A 17,834-nucleotide genomic window follows, 5' to 3' on the forward strand; every position below is an offset into this window, starting at 1 on the left:
GGATGTTTCCACTATACCTCCACACCATCACCAACTCTTGTTTTACTGCAAGGTTGAAAGATGAAAGCTAGCTTTGGCATTTTCGATATGGACATTTAAATTTTGGAGGTTTAAAAACAATGTAGCGAAAGAATATGGTGATAGGGCTCCCGCAAATACAAATTTCTTCGCAAATATATGAAGAATGTGTTATTGGTAAACAACACCGGGAACCATTTCAGAAAGGCAAATCATGGAGAGCAAGGAAGGCACTAGAGCTTGTGCATTCAGACCTGTGTGGACCCATCACTTTGATGTCAAATGGAGGTAAACGGTATTTTATATCGTTAATTGATGATTTTAGTACAAAAACTTGGGTTTATTATTTGCATGAAAAATCTGAAGCTCTCATAGCTCTTAAAAGTTTCAAAGCTTTAGTTGAAAAGGAAGCAGGGACTCCAATCAAGGTATTGCACAGTGATCGTGGTGGAGAATACAATTCAGAACAATTTATTAGTTTCTGTGAAGAGCAAGGAATAAAGAAATAATTGTTTACAGCATACACACCTCAACAAAATGGCATATGTGAAAGGAATAATCGCACAATTTTGAACATGGTACGAAGTCTTTTACCAAGCAATGGAGTTCCAAAAGCCTTCTGGCCTGAAGCAATTAATTGGAGCATACATATTCTAAATAGAAGCCTTACAGTAGTTGTTCAAAATATGACACAACAAGAAGCTTGGAGTAATCAAAGACAGGCAATAGATTATTTCAGAATCTTTGGGTGTGTTGCTTATGCCTATATCCCATATCAGAGGAGAAGAAAACTTAATGATAAAGGAGAAAAATGTATTTTTCTTGGTATTAGTGAGCAATCAAAAGCTTACAAATTGTACAATCCTATTACCAAGAAAATGGTGATTAGTCGTGATGTGTTGCTTGATGAGGGCATGTTTTGGAATTGGGATACAAGTAAAGTGAAACATCAAATACAAGCTGATTTTAACTATGAAGATGAAGAAGCACAACAACCACAAATAACACAAGTACAAAGTGAGCAACAAGTTGAACTAGTGGATGAACGTGAGCAACAAGCAGTTGAATCAAAAAATGAACGTTCACAACGAAACAAAAGGAGACCTGCATAGATGGAGGATTTTATGGTAAACAAAATTAATGAAGAGGTAGCTACTCATGTTGCTCTATTTGTATATTGTGATCCAGTGGTTTTTGAAGAAGTTGTTAAAAATCACAAATGGAGGAAGGCAATGGATGAAGAAATTGCAGCCATAGAGCACAACAATACTTGGGAGCTGACTCATCTTCCGAAAGGGCACCAAACAATTGGTGTGAAATGAGTATATAAGACTAAACTAAAAGAAAATGGTAAGGTTGACAAATTCAAGGCACACTTAGTAGTTAAAGGCTATAAGCAACAATTTGGTGTTGATTAGAAAGAGGTGTTTGCTCCTATTGCTCGTCATGATACAATCAGATTGGTAATTACTATTGCAGCTCAGAACTCATGGGCCATTTTTCAATTAGATGTGAAATCAACATTTTTACATGGTGATTTGAAAGAGCAAGTGTTTGTTGATCAACCTCCTGGATATGTGAAGTAAGGGAATGAACACAAGGTATATAAACTAAAGAAGGCATTGTATGGATTGAAACAAGCCCCAAGAGCTTGGTATAGTCACATTGAAGCTTACTTTCTAAAAGAAGGCTTTCACAAGTGTCCATATGAACATACACTCTTTACTAAGGTTTATGATAAAAATAAGATTCTTATTATTAGCTTATATGTTGATGATCTTATTTTTACTGGGAGTGATGTTGCCATGTTTAACAAGTTCAAAGAATCTATGATGATTGAATTTGATATGACTGATCTTGGCATGGTTCATTATTTTTTGGGCATTGAAATAGTGCAATCTACTGCTAGAATTTTTATTTCTCATAAGAAATATATGCAAGATAGTTTAAATAGGTTTCAGATGTAGAATTGCAACTCTGTTTGCACTCCTACTAAAGTAGGAATGAAACTTATTAAAGATCCTGAAGGGAGGAAGGTTGACAACACTATCTACAAGCAAATGGTGGGAAGTCTGATGTATTTGACTGCCACAAGACCATACATTATGCATGTTGTAAGTCTCATTAGCATGTTCATGGAATGCCCAAAGGAAATTCATCTTTTAGCTGCAAAAAGAATACTTCGATATTTGAAAGGCACTGCTAGTTATGGTTTGCTCTATAAAAAGGGTGGAAAAAAATATTTGTTTGGCTTTAGTGACAGTGATTATGTTGGTGATCTAGATGATAGAAAAAGTACATCAGGATATGCATTTATGTTGGGCTCAGGGGTTGTTTCATGGTCATCACAGAAACAACCAATTGTCACTTTATCTACAATTGCGCAGAGTTTGTGGTTGCAACAACATGTGCCTGTCAAACTGTTTGGTTGAGGAAAATACTTGGAGAATTACACATATTGCAGCAAGGGCCAACAACAATTTATTGCGATAATAATTCGGCAATCAAACTTTCAAAAAATCTTGTGTTACACGAAAGAAGCAAACATATAGATGTTAAGTACCATTATTTGAGAGATCTCACAAATAATGGAGTCATTGATTTGATTTATTGTAGAAGTGAAGACCAAGTTGTTGATATTTTCACTAAATCTCTGAAGATAGTTGTTTTTCAAAGGTTAAGAAGGTTGTTGGGTGTTTGCACTTTGGAAGATCCATCAGTTTAATATTATTATCTTTTAAACAAAATATTTTCTAATATTTTGGTTTAAGGGAGAGTTTGTTAAGAATGTGCATATGTGTGTAGAGAGCTACGGAGGTTAAAGTCCAAGTAGTTAGTTGATTGCCACATATATAAAGATATTTTCTGTGAGTGCTGCTATAATTTTGTTTTTTGTTACTAGTGGACCCCTAATTTGTAGCACTTAATTATTTGTTATTTACCTATTTAAAGGTTTGATTAAGTGAATAATATAGTATTGCACTCCAATATTATTCTTTGCCTCTTCAATATTTTATACTTACTACAGCAACAAGTTTATTTACTTTCAGCCCTTCCATAGTGACCATTTTCTTCCATTCATTTGTTTGTAACAAGAGAATGAACCAATGAAGAACAATAAAATATAAATCGGCTGGGGAACGACACGAAATTTGGGAATAAGAGGTAAAAAGGAAATGGGATGGAGAACAGCTGAAATTCGAAATGAATGGACTGAATTGAAAGTGTTAAATTTTGATTTCTAGAATTTCAAAATGATGTTATGGTTTGTATAATTTCAAAGAGGTAAAGAGATATGGAAATGCATTTGGAATTCAAGTTGATGTGCTGCAAATAGAATGATTTTAGAAAAGGGAGGGAATGTAATTTTAATAGAAAAAAAAAGACACAAATATTAAAAACCAAAAAAATGGTAAAATTAATATTTTTTTAAAAAAATAACTTTTAAATGACATTTTTTTAATAATAGTATGATAATTAATAATATGACATTTTAAAATGATGTAAAGGTAAAGTATGACGGTTATCTAAATGTTATATTATACGGTAAAAAGTGACATTTTCAAAGAATCGTCATATTAAAAATGTTGTTATATATATGATATTTTGTAAAACAAAAAAAAACACTAAACGTTAATTAAAAATAAAAATAGGCAAACAACAAGTAAAGAAGAGAGACTAGTTAAAAGTGGAGACCAAAATCCTCAATCTTATTCAAAGGGGTAGTTTGATAATAAAAAAAATACACGCATACGAAGGCTTATACTCTCCAAGGTAAGTCCTAAAAGCCTCAATCTCAATCTTGACCGTCGAAATAGCCATCCCACCACATTTTCTAACCTTCTAGGTCGAAAAATAAAATAGTTAAATCAAAATAAATTCAAGTAAAGAAGATGAAAGCCGAGAAAAGGAGAAAAAAGTTTTAAATGAAGAAGTCATTGGTCAAAATAATGCCAGATTTGAAGAAGAATGAAAAAAAAAATCATATATATGCAAATAATGGTCATGATTAACCTTTCAAATTTCATATTCAAATGGATGTGAAGTTCTAATCTTATTGGATCACCCTAGCCATTATGATCCAGGTCTAATTTCATGTATGAAATGAATTGTTCCCACTAAATAGGAAAATTTAAACCCTCAATGGATAATATTAAACTATTAAAACCCTAAACATACATATATAAAGGATTTAATCCAAATATAACATCAAAATTTTTGAAATTTCAATTTCAATTTTGAAAACCCTGATGATTTGCAAGAAAGCGACATAAAAACAAAGAATTTGAAACTCTAAAAAACATAAAACCCTTACAAATTTGCCAAAACAAAGGGTCACCAATGCATTGAAGAAGGAGTACAAGAGAAAGCGTAAGTATTTGGTTTAAAAAAGGAGGGTTTACGAAATAAAAAGAAACCAAACCTTCAAAATTTAAACCATATAGTGAGTGACTCCTATTGCAACATTCGGTTAAACCTGCAATGAAAAGTGAAAGATCAAAATGGCAAAATGCAAAAATGATATTTCAGATTCAGAATCATGCAAAAACAGATAAAGAGAATAAAGAGTAAGAGAGAGAAAAGGAAAGCGCGGTTGAAAGGAGAACATAGTATAGAGGAACATTTCCTTCCATAACAATGAATGTTGACCATGTGAGCGGAAAGTGGAGAGAAATACTTCTTAAAGAAGCTTGAATGAGAGGGGAGGCATAGAAGGTTCACTTTTTTCAATCATACACATTATTAGATGGAAAAAGTTATAGTTTTTTCATAGGAGGGTAAACACTCAACCCTTAATCCTAGATGAAGAGAGTTTTATTTCTCCTTTCTAACAGAGGACGAATGTGGCGAGAGGTTAGACTTTAACGGGTAATAGGAAAAGGTTTCAAAATTTAAACATTTGGACACGTGTCACTCGTACAAAGCATTATGTTCTTGCATTTTAGAAAGTCAAGTGTCACAAAATTAGAGTAGTAAAAATTTCTAATTTTAGTTAAATTCTTGTGTGTTATTTTTTCTGTTTGATAAGAAACCTTTTGCACTTTGTGATGATTTCATTTGTATATTGTATAGATGTGTCCCTTTTAAATTTAAAACTTATTGCCTTTGTAAGAGAAAACTTGGACACCAACATATGTCTTAAAAGCTTGCATATTGAAAAGGTTGATATGGAGTCTTTTTCTAGTGATGTTTTTGCTGCCACACTCGATTACTTTTCTAAGAATATCTGAATTTCCAAATCTCTAAAATATGGATTAGAAGGGTTTGTGCCACCTCTTCTCTCTCAGACTTTTTGATTGTTAACCTTCAATGTTTACCAGAGGATGGTCTGCCTAAATCCCACTTTTCTCGTTCAATTTGGAATTGTCTATTGATCAAACCTCATTGTCAGAATCTAGAAGACGAAGACGGCAAAAAGATTTCTCACATTGAAGAACTGACATTAGGTCACAATGATGAAGTAGAAGTTCTAAATTAGATGAGCAGAATCCTCCTTCAAGAGGTGTTAATTCTTCACATATCTCTTCACCTTTTCAATTACAATTTTCTTAGTTACCATTATTTCACTTTGTATTCGCCATTTACTAAAACAACAAAACCATTGCTTGATAGAGGATTATCCCAAGATTCCATACAAGAAGAATCTGAAGATGAACCTTTACAATTTAAAGGACCTATGACAAGGGCAAGGAGAAAGAGATTGGAAGATCAAGTTTATTCAAGGCTCTTGATGCTACAAGCAATCGGAAGTTCAAAGGATATGAAGATATGGCTTTGAGCACATTTGAAGGATATTTTTTAGAAAAATTAGTTTGTTTTTAGACTTTGGGTTTTCTTCTAGAAATTAGTTATGTTCTATGTTTTTAGGCTTTGGTGCTTTCTTTTATAAATTAGTTTATGTTTTTATGTATTTCGGCTTGGGCCTTCTTGTAGGGTTCTCATGTTTTCTTAAAATGTACCTATATATATAGAGATACCAAAAACTAATGTATACACTTTTAGTCATATATTGAATTTGATTTCATTAAAGAGAGGATTCTCTTTGTTCTTGGTTTAGGCCTCTAGTTCTTATCAAAGATTAACATCTTTGTGACGAATATTTACTCGACTTATCAATCTGCTAGATTGTGGCATCCTCCATCTCTGTCTTATTTTGCATTCTTCTTTGATTTATTCATGTCGTGCCTCTTAAGGATTCAAATTCAGAAACGATTGTACTCTTTCTTGGATAGGATTGTATCACTACTTTTAAAGGATGGGATGAGTTTTAATGGATTATTTGTTAATTGCCAATAATATAATTCTTTTTCCCAAATCAAAAGTTTTGTAGAAGGTGTCTCTTGTTGTTGTTATTTGTTAATGGTTTTGAATAAAATTAGTTTTGTAGAAGGAGTCATTCAGCCAAAAAAGGATTTGTTTTGGTAAGGGTGAAAAATGGGAGCATTTCTAAACAAGGTTCGATCTCGAAAGTATGCCGACAAGAGTTTGACTCGGTGGGATAGATATTTAGAGGTGGTGGAAGCTAATCCTAACTTAATTTTCTTTTGTTTCACTTTGGTGTTAATGTTGCCATAGAGGTTGTGAAATTAGGATTTGCATGTGTTGATGGATTGATTTTATATGTGAATTGTGGTAAATGAGTTGAAATGCATGTTATGAGTTTGGTTTGTGATTATTGGTCCTTTAGCTGAATTATTTGGTTTACAATTGAAATTATGAAATATTGATTTAAGGTAAACATGAAACTCTTTTGGTTGGGGTGGTTCTGTCCAAATTTTGTTGAATGTGGTGTATCATGAATTGAATGAACTGATAATTGAGGAATAATTTGTGAATTGAACTGGTGATTGAAATGCTTAGAGGAGTTAATTGGTGTACACTTTCGAAATATTGCTAGTAGGAATACACTTTCTGTGAACTGTGTGAATACCTTTCTTTTTACACCATTTTTCCTTAGCGCATGAAGAAGGTCCATGAGGTGACTTCTCTTGTTAGAGTCTTAAACGTGCTAAACTCTTTGGACAATCAAATAAACAAAATATACAACTTCAAATGAACATCAAGTATTTTGAAGAGAAGACTGGCATGACCTATATATATATATATATATATATATATATATATATATATATATATATATATATATATATATATATATATATATATATATATCACCCCGCCAATTCACTTTAAATTATTATTATATACCTTTTTGGAGGATAATTAAAAAAAATAAACCAACTTACTAATGACATGAAGGAGAAGGGCAAGCCATTAATTTAGACTTGAAAACCCAAACCTATTCATTTATACCAGCTGAAAGGAAAAGAAAAATTAAGGTGTGAAGAAGAGTGAAAATCAATCTATAAACATTAGAAACACATTTCATTGTCTTAGAAACATATCTCATCTATAAACATTAGTAACGAAGTATGTTTGACAAAATTAACTTAGCTAAAACTTGTATCGATCAAGTTAGGAAATAAATTAAACAAACTAGTTGAATACAAATAATAGTATCAACCCTGCCCTTTTGTAGAGGAATATGCAAGTTGACACACTCTTAGTAAGGTTCATATTTTTTCTTAATTAATCTTAAAAAGTATGGGCTAGGCCAATGCAATTGCTTTATTTTTTTAAAATAAATTTAAAAGTTAATCTTGAAAATGAATTTTTTATTTTAAAAAATAAATAAATAACAAGTGATAGACACATGGCAGACACGTGTTAGTCATCCTGATGCTGAGTTGGAACGTTGTTTGTCATATAGAATAAATTTTAAAGTTGTTGAATTATAGAACCAAAACCAATGTTTTTGAAAATATAGGGATTAGATTGTGACAAAATTTCAACCAAGGACCATTTCCAATTTTACATAATACTTCAGGAACCAAAAACATATTTTTTCTATATTTTTTCCTATAAAGTTTATAGAAAAAAAATTAATAAAAAAGAAGGCATATGCGAGTGAGACAAGTTATTAGAAACTTAATTAGTCATTTATTTTTCTTGAATTTATCAACTCAAAAAAATATTGCGGATCTGCTTACTAAAGGGTTAATGGGTCAATAAGTACTTGAGTTGTAAAGGGAAATGAGACTAAATCCCATAAATTAGATGCAACAATTGGCGCTCATCTCCACATGAATGGTGATGCCATGGAATGGAGTTCAATGGATAATAACAAAGTTGTTGTTGACTAAAGTACACAAACTAATATGACTAAATTTTACATCTCATTCCTATGGTGAGGTGTACTATAAATTGTGACACTAATTAGGTTGAGGTATGTGCATTATTATATTAATATTTTTAAAATACTTTTTAATAAATCCAATGACAATTATTGTAGGAGTGTGAGTCATAAATCACCCTTTGGGAGTTTACCTAGTGAGTGTGATGGTAGGACCACCATTGTGAGACATGGACAAATCTCTCTAAATGACACTCATGAAACAAGATACATGCACAAGGTCGTAATGTCAACCATTGATTACAACCTAAAATAAACATTGATATTGTATGTGTTATTTACTAAAACTTGGTTACAGGATATATAGTTTAAAACAATTAGGTGTTTACATTTTCTTGAGTGATAGTGTAAGACTTGGGAAATTAGAATACAGAATAATAAATAAATTACAAACAATTGTGGGTTGGAAGTACCCTAAGAGAATTTATTGACAAGTCTTAGGTAAGGAATAGTGCTAGCTTAAGTGGTTGAGAATACAGGGTTATGTTGAGAGGAATTAGTGATGAGGCTGGTGGTGCCGTTAATCGGCGGAATGTGTCTCCAATCAACGGTGAACGACCTCCTGGTGTTGATTTGATTAGTGAAATCAACAAAAATTGCAGTGGAAGACTCGCAAATGGAATGAATCACTCTCATTCTCTCACGAATCTTCACAACACTCAAGATGTTGGAACCCTAGGAGGAGAAATCCTCATCTAAGGTGAAGGGTGAGCTGACGAAGAAAGGGAATAAGCCTCATATCATTCATCTAAGCTAAGTGTTTACAAACAATGGCTTGCCCTTTATAGACGAGAGGCAATCGAAAAACAGAAAAGAAGAAACGTTGTCTAACATAGACGTAACGGCGAGGGAGGAGAAAGGTTTGGCTAACAACCCTAACAGCTAAGGAAACAACACAATGACGAGAGGATAAACGTAAATCCTAACTGATTAAAGAAAGGACGTGTGAGGCTCGTGTGAAGGCAGGAAGAGGGCTCTGAATGAAACCCCAGCAGCGTGCACAAGAACCAACCCTAGCAGAATGTAGGAGAATAGGGCTGCACGTTCCTTGTGTTGTTGGTCACGCGAAGGTATGGAAGAATTGGGCTCGACCTAATAAATGTGATAGCTCAAACAGTGAGTCATGAGGCTTAAAAACATTGCTGACGCATGGAGGTGTGCAGAAAGATATTGGACTGTTGGTTGCCAAAGCGTGTACACGTGAATGAGCCCATTTGGGTTGTTGCACGTGGAGCCCAATCTTAGACAGAAAGTGAAAGGCTGCATGAATTTGGTGTAGAGAAGAATTGGGCCGCAGGCCCAATGCCAACACTTCAAGAATTGGCAGGTTTGGAAAATAGGCTGCATTTAGCAAAACAAACCCAATTAGACAACTTTTATTTAATTAAAAATACAAGAAATACAAAAAAAAAAAGGAATGGGCCTAGCCAATGGCTACAAAATACATAATATTGTGAATGCGGAAGCATGGTTTAAGCTTGTATGAATGTGTGAATTGATAGGAATAATGTGATGGTTTGTTGGTGTGCATGTGTTTGATGGGTTAGAAGGTTGTGGGTTCGAATCTTAGCTAGAGTAAGTGGGCCTTTTATGCTTTTATATTTTTGCTAAGTGATAGAAAAATCTAGAAACTGTAGAAATCCATGAGAAACCAGAGAGGTAGCATTTGGGGTGCAGTAATCAAAAGTAATGGTCATAAAACCTTGTATTATTTATTTTGGGCTGAATTTATGGGAGAGAGAGAGAGAATAGTGAGTGAGGAAATAAAGAGTCATAGTGTGTGTCAAGTAAGGGCTGAGAATTGCAACCCAGAGAGGGAATTGGAGTGGAGGCAAGGAGGGGAGCTTTGGGAACAAGGAAGAATTCATTGGAAATTGTTTGAAGTTAGGAAACCGGGTAAGGGGTGTTGAATCATATTTTATCTTTTGATCTTCAAATGAGTGTTGTATGTGATTTCGGGAAACTTGCATCAAATCATAAAATGACAAAGGGTGTAGTTTATGTGTGGTAAAATCTTCTCTGTATGTTGTGACCCTACCATTGTTGTTGATTCCATGATTTTCGTGTTGCTTGGTTTGATGTTTTATCATTTATTTTACGGAAATATATCTAGTATAAGCTAGTTTGGTGGTGTTTTAGTTTGTCTTAAACCGTACAATGGGGTTTGGATCGCTGTGTGTTGAACGTGTTTATTGTGATGTTTGCTTGGCATGGTAGAAGTTGTAACTTGGGTTTTATTCACGTAAGCGGGCAATGTTGGGTTCCAAAAGGATAACATATCTCTCATGTTTAAATTGACTTGTGGAAATCAATGGCATGCATTAAGGGGTTGTTGTTGTTATGACGTAGTCATGCTTGTGTTTCTATAACCTTTCACCTTATTTTAATTGATTAGCCTTGTGCCTTTTGGATGGGCAACCGTGTTTTATGTAGTTTTGGGTGTAAAACTTCACGTGGTTTTTACCATTGCATCAAGTTAAGTTCCGTACGAAAAACATGTAAGATTTTTTTTCTCGCGGGTCGCTTTATGGTTCACGAAGTGGAGGTATAAGGAGTTGAGTGGAGGAGTTTCTTTTTTTGGGTTCTCTTTTTTTTCTCATAATTTAAGTTGGAGTGCATAGACATTCTTGATTCTTGAGGCAATAACCTCCCTTAATAATGTTAAAATACCTATAGCATTATAGGACATTGCATTGTGATGGGTCATTTTCTTTTATGCTATCTCTAGCATTAAGACTATGGCATCTTCTATGGTGGGCCCATAGAGGAAATTTTTCCATCACGTTACATTTTTGTGTCAAGGGATTTTGGTGAATTGTATTTATATTGAAAACATTGGTTGGTAATATGATAATAGTATAATATAATTTGTTTCTTAATAAGTTACGTGAATATGTACTCTACGTGAATATGTATTATTACATATATTAGTTAAACTTATCTTTATTATCATATATATATATATATATATATAACATTTTATTTTTTCTCTCATAAACATATAATTTAAGGGACTAATATGAAAGTGTGGTTTTGATAATTAGGATTAGTGTTTTAGTCAATTTATTACGTGGAGCAGAAGAAAAGTTACAGGGCGTGTTTTATTAAGTATTTGCCACATGTAGTTGGGTATTTAGGTTGTTATTTTCTTGTGATGTTTTGACAATGGAATAATTAACATATTTAATATATGCATATTTGAGAAAAGAAAAATAATATAATTGGTAGCCAGGAGTGTTACTTTTTGATAAGAAGTGAGATTCACGTAATTGGATAAGTGAATATACTTTAAATTAAAATGAGATGCATGCGATAGTCACAAACCAGTGGGTTTGGTAGTGTCCACTGCTTGGCGGCGCTTATACAGCGCCAAGCGATAGTGTAGGGGCAGGGATCCATTGCAGATGGATTTGCATGGATGGGTTTGACGGCTTGGTCAGAGATATGTTGGATTAGTTACGAGCGGGGAGGTTTGTAATGGAGATTTGAGATGCGTGATTGATGCAGGTGGGGAGGTCCGTATCTGTTGTACTCTTGTGTGGGGATACAAGCAGGGAGGTTCGTATGTTTCGTGCTCACACTTGAGGCTGCTATGAACGGGGAGGTTCATAGTAGGTGTTCACGCATGTTGGACTACGAGCGGGCAGGTTCGTAGAGTTGGACTACAGACGGGGAGGTCCGTAGAGCTGGACCATGAACGGGTAGATTTGTAGAAGCATGATAATCCCTAAGGACCAATGTTGTGAATGGATCTTTCTCATATAGGTTATGAGATTGGGGTGTAATGTTATAAAGAAGTCAATGAACTAAAATTGACTAAGATAGATTGGGTGAGGGTTAATTCTTATTATTTTATTGATTGTATTATTTTCTTTCTTAGCTCACCCTTTTTGTTTGTGTTTGGCGATGATCGTGTCACTTGTCACACAGGAGTAGAAGTGAATCCAGGTGAGAACGTCGATGCATAGTGACAGAGCGGGGCAGACGATGGGGATTTTTCTCTACGTTTTATTTTCATGCGTGTTGTAATAAATTTTATGATGCTTTTCTCTATTACGAACGTGTAATAAAGATGGAGTAGTATGATTGAACTACAACGAGATAAGTTTTAATTTTCCCACGCTTAGGAACTTTATATAATGTTTTAATTCCAAAAGAAATTTTATGATATATGCTTTATCTAGTAATATCCATCTAGTGTGTTATAGATATTTTATTAGCACTAGGTGTAAAGCTCAAACCCAGAAGATTTCTTACACTAAAATACAATATTTTTTTTAAAAGATTATATATTTTTTTTAATTTTATTTTTAAAATTATATGGTTTTAAAAGATGATATATTTTCTTTTGTTTTATTTTTTAAATTATGTAAGGGATTGTTGAAAATTTTTAATATAATTTAAAAATAAATAAATAAATAAATTATCCTAATGTTACTAGTATTTTTATGGACTATTAATTTTATGCATAAATACTTTAAGGATAAATGATTTTTAACCTTATTACGAATTACTATCATCTTTAATACAATTTACTCCTATTTATTTTTTTCTACCTATAAATACCACTTATTTGCACGGGGAAAAGACACGACAAACACCTAAGCTCATAAAAAGCATTTTCAATCTTCTATTTTATATTGTCTTTTAGGATATTAGTCTTCATAAGATTTAGAGATCCTTCGCTACACTTGATCAATCTAACAAGTTGTTGTATCTTGGGAGAGAAGTGCATACAATTCTGTGTTGCCTTGTACAATGAGAACTTTTTATTTCTAAAGACAATGCTATGCATGGTGATAGTTTGTAGGTGGTTGTTAGGGTGGTGTTCGGTTCTTTCTAATGTATTGGTTGTTGGTATAACTATCAAAACGGGCCACTCGACCCAGCCCATTACGGGTTGGTCATTTAGTGAGCTAATTCAACCCAGCTCACTTAGTAACAAGCCAAAAACATTTGAACCCGACCTGGTCCATCACGAGTTTGCGTGTTAAACAGGTTGGCTCACTAGCTCACTTAATTAAAAAAAAAAAATACAATATTTTTTTTAGTCCCAAAAAAACTAAATTATAATTGTGATTAAAATCTAAATAAACTTCAATATTATCCAAATACAATCCAAAATAATGTTCAACCCTAAATACAAACTGTTTCGGGGTAGGGGCCAAGTGCCTGCTAAGAACCTCTTCGACCTGCGCTGCCTTCTTCCACTCCTGTAACTTCAGCGAAATCCACTCCTAAGCTCGATCGGCTGAGATGACGATCGGGGTACCTGTCTAAAGTACTCCGATGCTTAAGTCAGAAAGGACCGATCGGTGTATCAAAATGTCTGTTGCAATAAATGCGAAATTAAGATCCTTACCAACCTACCTTTGGGCCCTATTTATAGTTTTTTGTGTGGGCCTGTGATTAGGGTTCCTTAATCACGACCCAATGATCTTTTAATCAAGATTATAGACTTGTTTAACGTTAATTAACTCGATTGACTGGCTGTCTGATAATGCGACCGATGGCCGCTTGGCCGGGTTAGTTATGTTGTTTTCGATAAATAAAACCTTTCATGAACGTCTGGCCGACCGACTGACACATTCGAGGGACTTCAGAAGTCTAAAGAGATTGATCGACCGAGGGTTGGTTCATTGATTGTGTTATAGTTAGGTATTACACGTACTTGTTCGATCGACCGGTATGCCATCGAGGGTTCGTGTCGCTCGACCAGGTGCAACCGATGGACCGGTGGGCATGAACATGATTTGTTCATGACTTACTTGTTTAACCGTTTGACCGAGAGTCTTATAGTTTAATGATCGCCCGGCTGGTTGATTGAGCCCATTCGACCGATGGTCTAACAACTTATTCTTAGGCCGTTTGACCGTTCGATGTAATAGTTTTTCAACATTGGCCGATGGGCCTAAGAATTAGATTTGGCCGCTTGACCGAGGGACATATAGTACACAAACCAAAATCATAAAAATATTAGGTTTGCATTTGTCAACCCAATATGTTAGCGAAAAAACCAACCCAACCCAACCTAAATATAAAAAAAAAATGTATGAATCTTTATCTATGGGTGGGTTGGTGAGTCAACTCGGCTCACCACGGGTTCAACCCGGATGAGTCGGGTTCTTGGTGGACCATGTCAAAAATTAACCCATACTGAAATTTGTAAAAAAATTTCAACCCAACCTGGCCCAAGCCAGTGGTGGGTTGGGTTGACCCACGAGTTTGGACCCACTTTGACAGCTCTAGTTGTTGGTAAGTTGATTTTTTTCTTTCAATTTAATTTTTACATTGTGAAATTCATAAATGTATCGGATTGTTTAATCTGAAATGAAAAAATATTATATCATACTTTATATTGTATAATTTAAAATGTAAATTAACTGTACAATTTAAAATGTATTTAAAAAATATATTTCTAATTACATAATACAATATGTATTTGAAAAATACTTAAGATTGAACAATTTAAACTAAATTTTAAAAAAATGTATAAATTTCTAGATTGTACAACATCCATTCTGAACCACTTTCACCACATCAAATCTGAGAAAATTCAGAACACTTACATCCTCAATCGATCCGGTTATGCAACACTAAAACACCCAAAAATATTACTCATTTTGGAGAGCTTTCTACACAAGAATGGAGACCAACATAGGTGAAGGGAGTACACAAATGCTTACAGAGGAAGGAAAAATACGAAGAAAAAGATAAAACATATTTTAAGTTTTTATTAATTTTTTCAACAATGGTTAATGGTTATTTTAGTATGCCTATGGGATGTTCAAAAAAACATGGGGTTAGAAGAAGCAATGGCCCTCAAGGTTTCATAGTGATATGATGGGTTTATATATTTCATTATAGGGTTATTGTCATCGAGAGATTATAGTTATATATATATGACATTAGTTTTATACACATAAGGCATTTGACACCACTTTTAACCCAAAACCTTAAGGCAATGGTGTTATTGGTCTTTATTTTTATATAGTGTTTGACTTTGTCTATTCCCAACAATCTCTCCTCAAGGGTGAGTCACTTTTTTTTTTCTTCATATGGTATATTTCCCATGAGTTGTAAGGGAGCTGTTTTTTGTTATGGTTATGCAGTCAGACACTCCGAACCATTGGCTCTGATACCATTGTTGGTTATATATTTTTCAGAGATTGTAGTTTTATATATATGACATTAGTTTCACACACATAAGGCATTTGACACCACTTTTAACCCAAAACCTTAAGACAATGGTGTTATGTGTTTTTATTCTTATATATTGTTTAACTTTGTCTATTTTATCCAATGTAGGACTTTGACTCACACTTAGACTATTCCCAACATGATAATTACTATATAAGTTTTAATAATAAATTCCTTAAATTATAAAATAAATTTACATTTCAAACATTGCCATTTATTTCATTAATTTTAATATTGTAAAATGTTGCTATCAACTTTTCATATCAAACCATTCTTCCCTCTTCTCTATAAAATTAATAACAGATAGCTTCACCAATTTCACGTGAATTTATTCTTTCACTTACATTTTCAATCATATATGTAGATGATTCACCAGGATTGAGAGGCTAATAAGGAAGGGGTTTTGTTCAGTGGTGATAAGAATTCCTTGAGAGACCAATTTGTGCATCAATCCAAATCTCATTCAAAGTAAATTTTACAAAAGAAGAGTGCCTTTATTTATAGGCTACTAATTTAGTGTCCTATGGCATGTTTCAAATGTCCTATGCCATGTGACACCACATTGCAACGTGTGCAAAATGAGAGGTAGAGGTCACCATCTTAAACAAATTGAAAACCCTAGTCAGGTTGCTCTAACCTAGACACACATAAAGCCCAAAACTCCACTTTTCAATGTAAAGTTTAAATATTCTATATTACTTTTGTCGAATACAATGTCCAAAATAAACATATTTTAAATATTTACATTAATTTTGAACCTGCTAAGCTCAATTAATACTCAATCTTCATGTAAGCACTTAGCCAAGGCTCTTGTGAGGCTACCACTTCGTACACCCCATTTATTTCTTTCGCACCTACCTAAATTTTTTAATACTCATTCTATCCCTGAGTAAAGAGTAAAGATATAACCATATTTACCTTTACTTGTGATGTCCCACATCTCCTCTTTGTTCTCGTTTTGTCTCTGCATCAGGTCGCACTGAAAACTTCTTCATTGCACCTCGTTCATTTCTCTGGGTAAGTTTGTAATGTTTTGCATCGAAGGTGGGGTTAGGGTCTTTTGGGGTAAAAATTGTTGTTATTCTACGTTGTACAAATATCCGGTTGAATGCCATGTTGAGGGATACCTTGGTGGGTTATTTTGTTTCTTCCAGAATGACCTTGAAATGTAATTTGAATCCAAAAAAATATTCCGGACTCAAAAATTGTTGAGAATATTACTTAATATCTTTTTTATTTAAATTAGTTTTTAGAAAATATTTCAGTTTTAGAGATATGTGTGAGTTTTAGAAATTTGTTATTATTTTAGATTAGGAGTGAGATATTCTAAATATTTTATACTTGATATTTGTTATATTTTGCTCTATATATAGAGTATATCAATAAAATACAAAAACATGTTCCTCCGTATAACATATCACATATATCTCTCATATATTTCATATCTCTCATATTTTCAAAAGCCCTAAAAATCCCAACAACTGGTATCAGAGCCATTGTTCTTACTGTCGATAGAATGGAAGGAAATATGTCACACGTCGCTATTCCACTCTTTGATGGTGAAAGCTATGATCTATGGGCGGTAAGGATGCAAACATATCTAGAGGGGCTAGATCTATGGGAAGTTGTGGAGGAAGATGATGTTCCCTTATCTGAAAATCCCACCGCGGCTCAAATGAAAGCGTATAAAGACAAGAAAACGAGAAAGGCAAAGGCAAAATCATGCTTGTTCGCAGGTGTTTCACAAATGATTATGACCAGGATCATGACTCTAAAGTCTCCCAAAGAAATCTGGGAATACTTGAAAGCAGAATATGAAGGGAACGAGAAGATTCGAGGCATGAAAGTTTTGAACTTGATAAGGGAGTTCGAGATGCAAAGAATGAAAGAGTCAGAGACGATTAAAGAATACTCAAACAAATTGTTGGGTATTGCCAACAAGATAAAATTGTTGGGAAAGGAGTTTTTAGATTCTAGACTCGTTGAGAAAATTCTGGTGACGGTGCCGAAAAGATATGAGGCATCTATTGCTTCCTTAGAAAACACAAAAGATTTGTCTACAATCACCTTTAAGAGGTGATACATGCCTTGCAAGCACAAGAACAACGAAGATTGATGAGAGAAGATCATGAGGCGGTTGAAGGTAATTTAAATTACACGGAAGATAATGCTCTCATAGTCAAGAAAAATAGAAGGAGCAAATACAACAACACACAGGTTTTTCCATCTTGTCCCCATTGCAAGAGAAAAGGTCATCAACCCAATTGGTGTTGGTGGAGGCCAGATGTCAAATGTTACAAATTCGGTCAATTGGGACATGTGGAAAAGGTGTGCAAATCTAAAGATTCTCAAGAAGATGTTC

The sequence above is a fragment of the Vigna unguiculata genome, chromosome 4 (assembly GCF_004118075.2).
Source record: "Vigna unguiculata cultivar IT97K-499-35 chromosome 4, ASM411807v1, whole genome shotgun sequence".
NCBI lineage: Eukaryota > Viridiplantae > Streptophyta > Magnoliopsida > Fabales > Fabaceae > Vigna > Vigna unguiculata.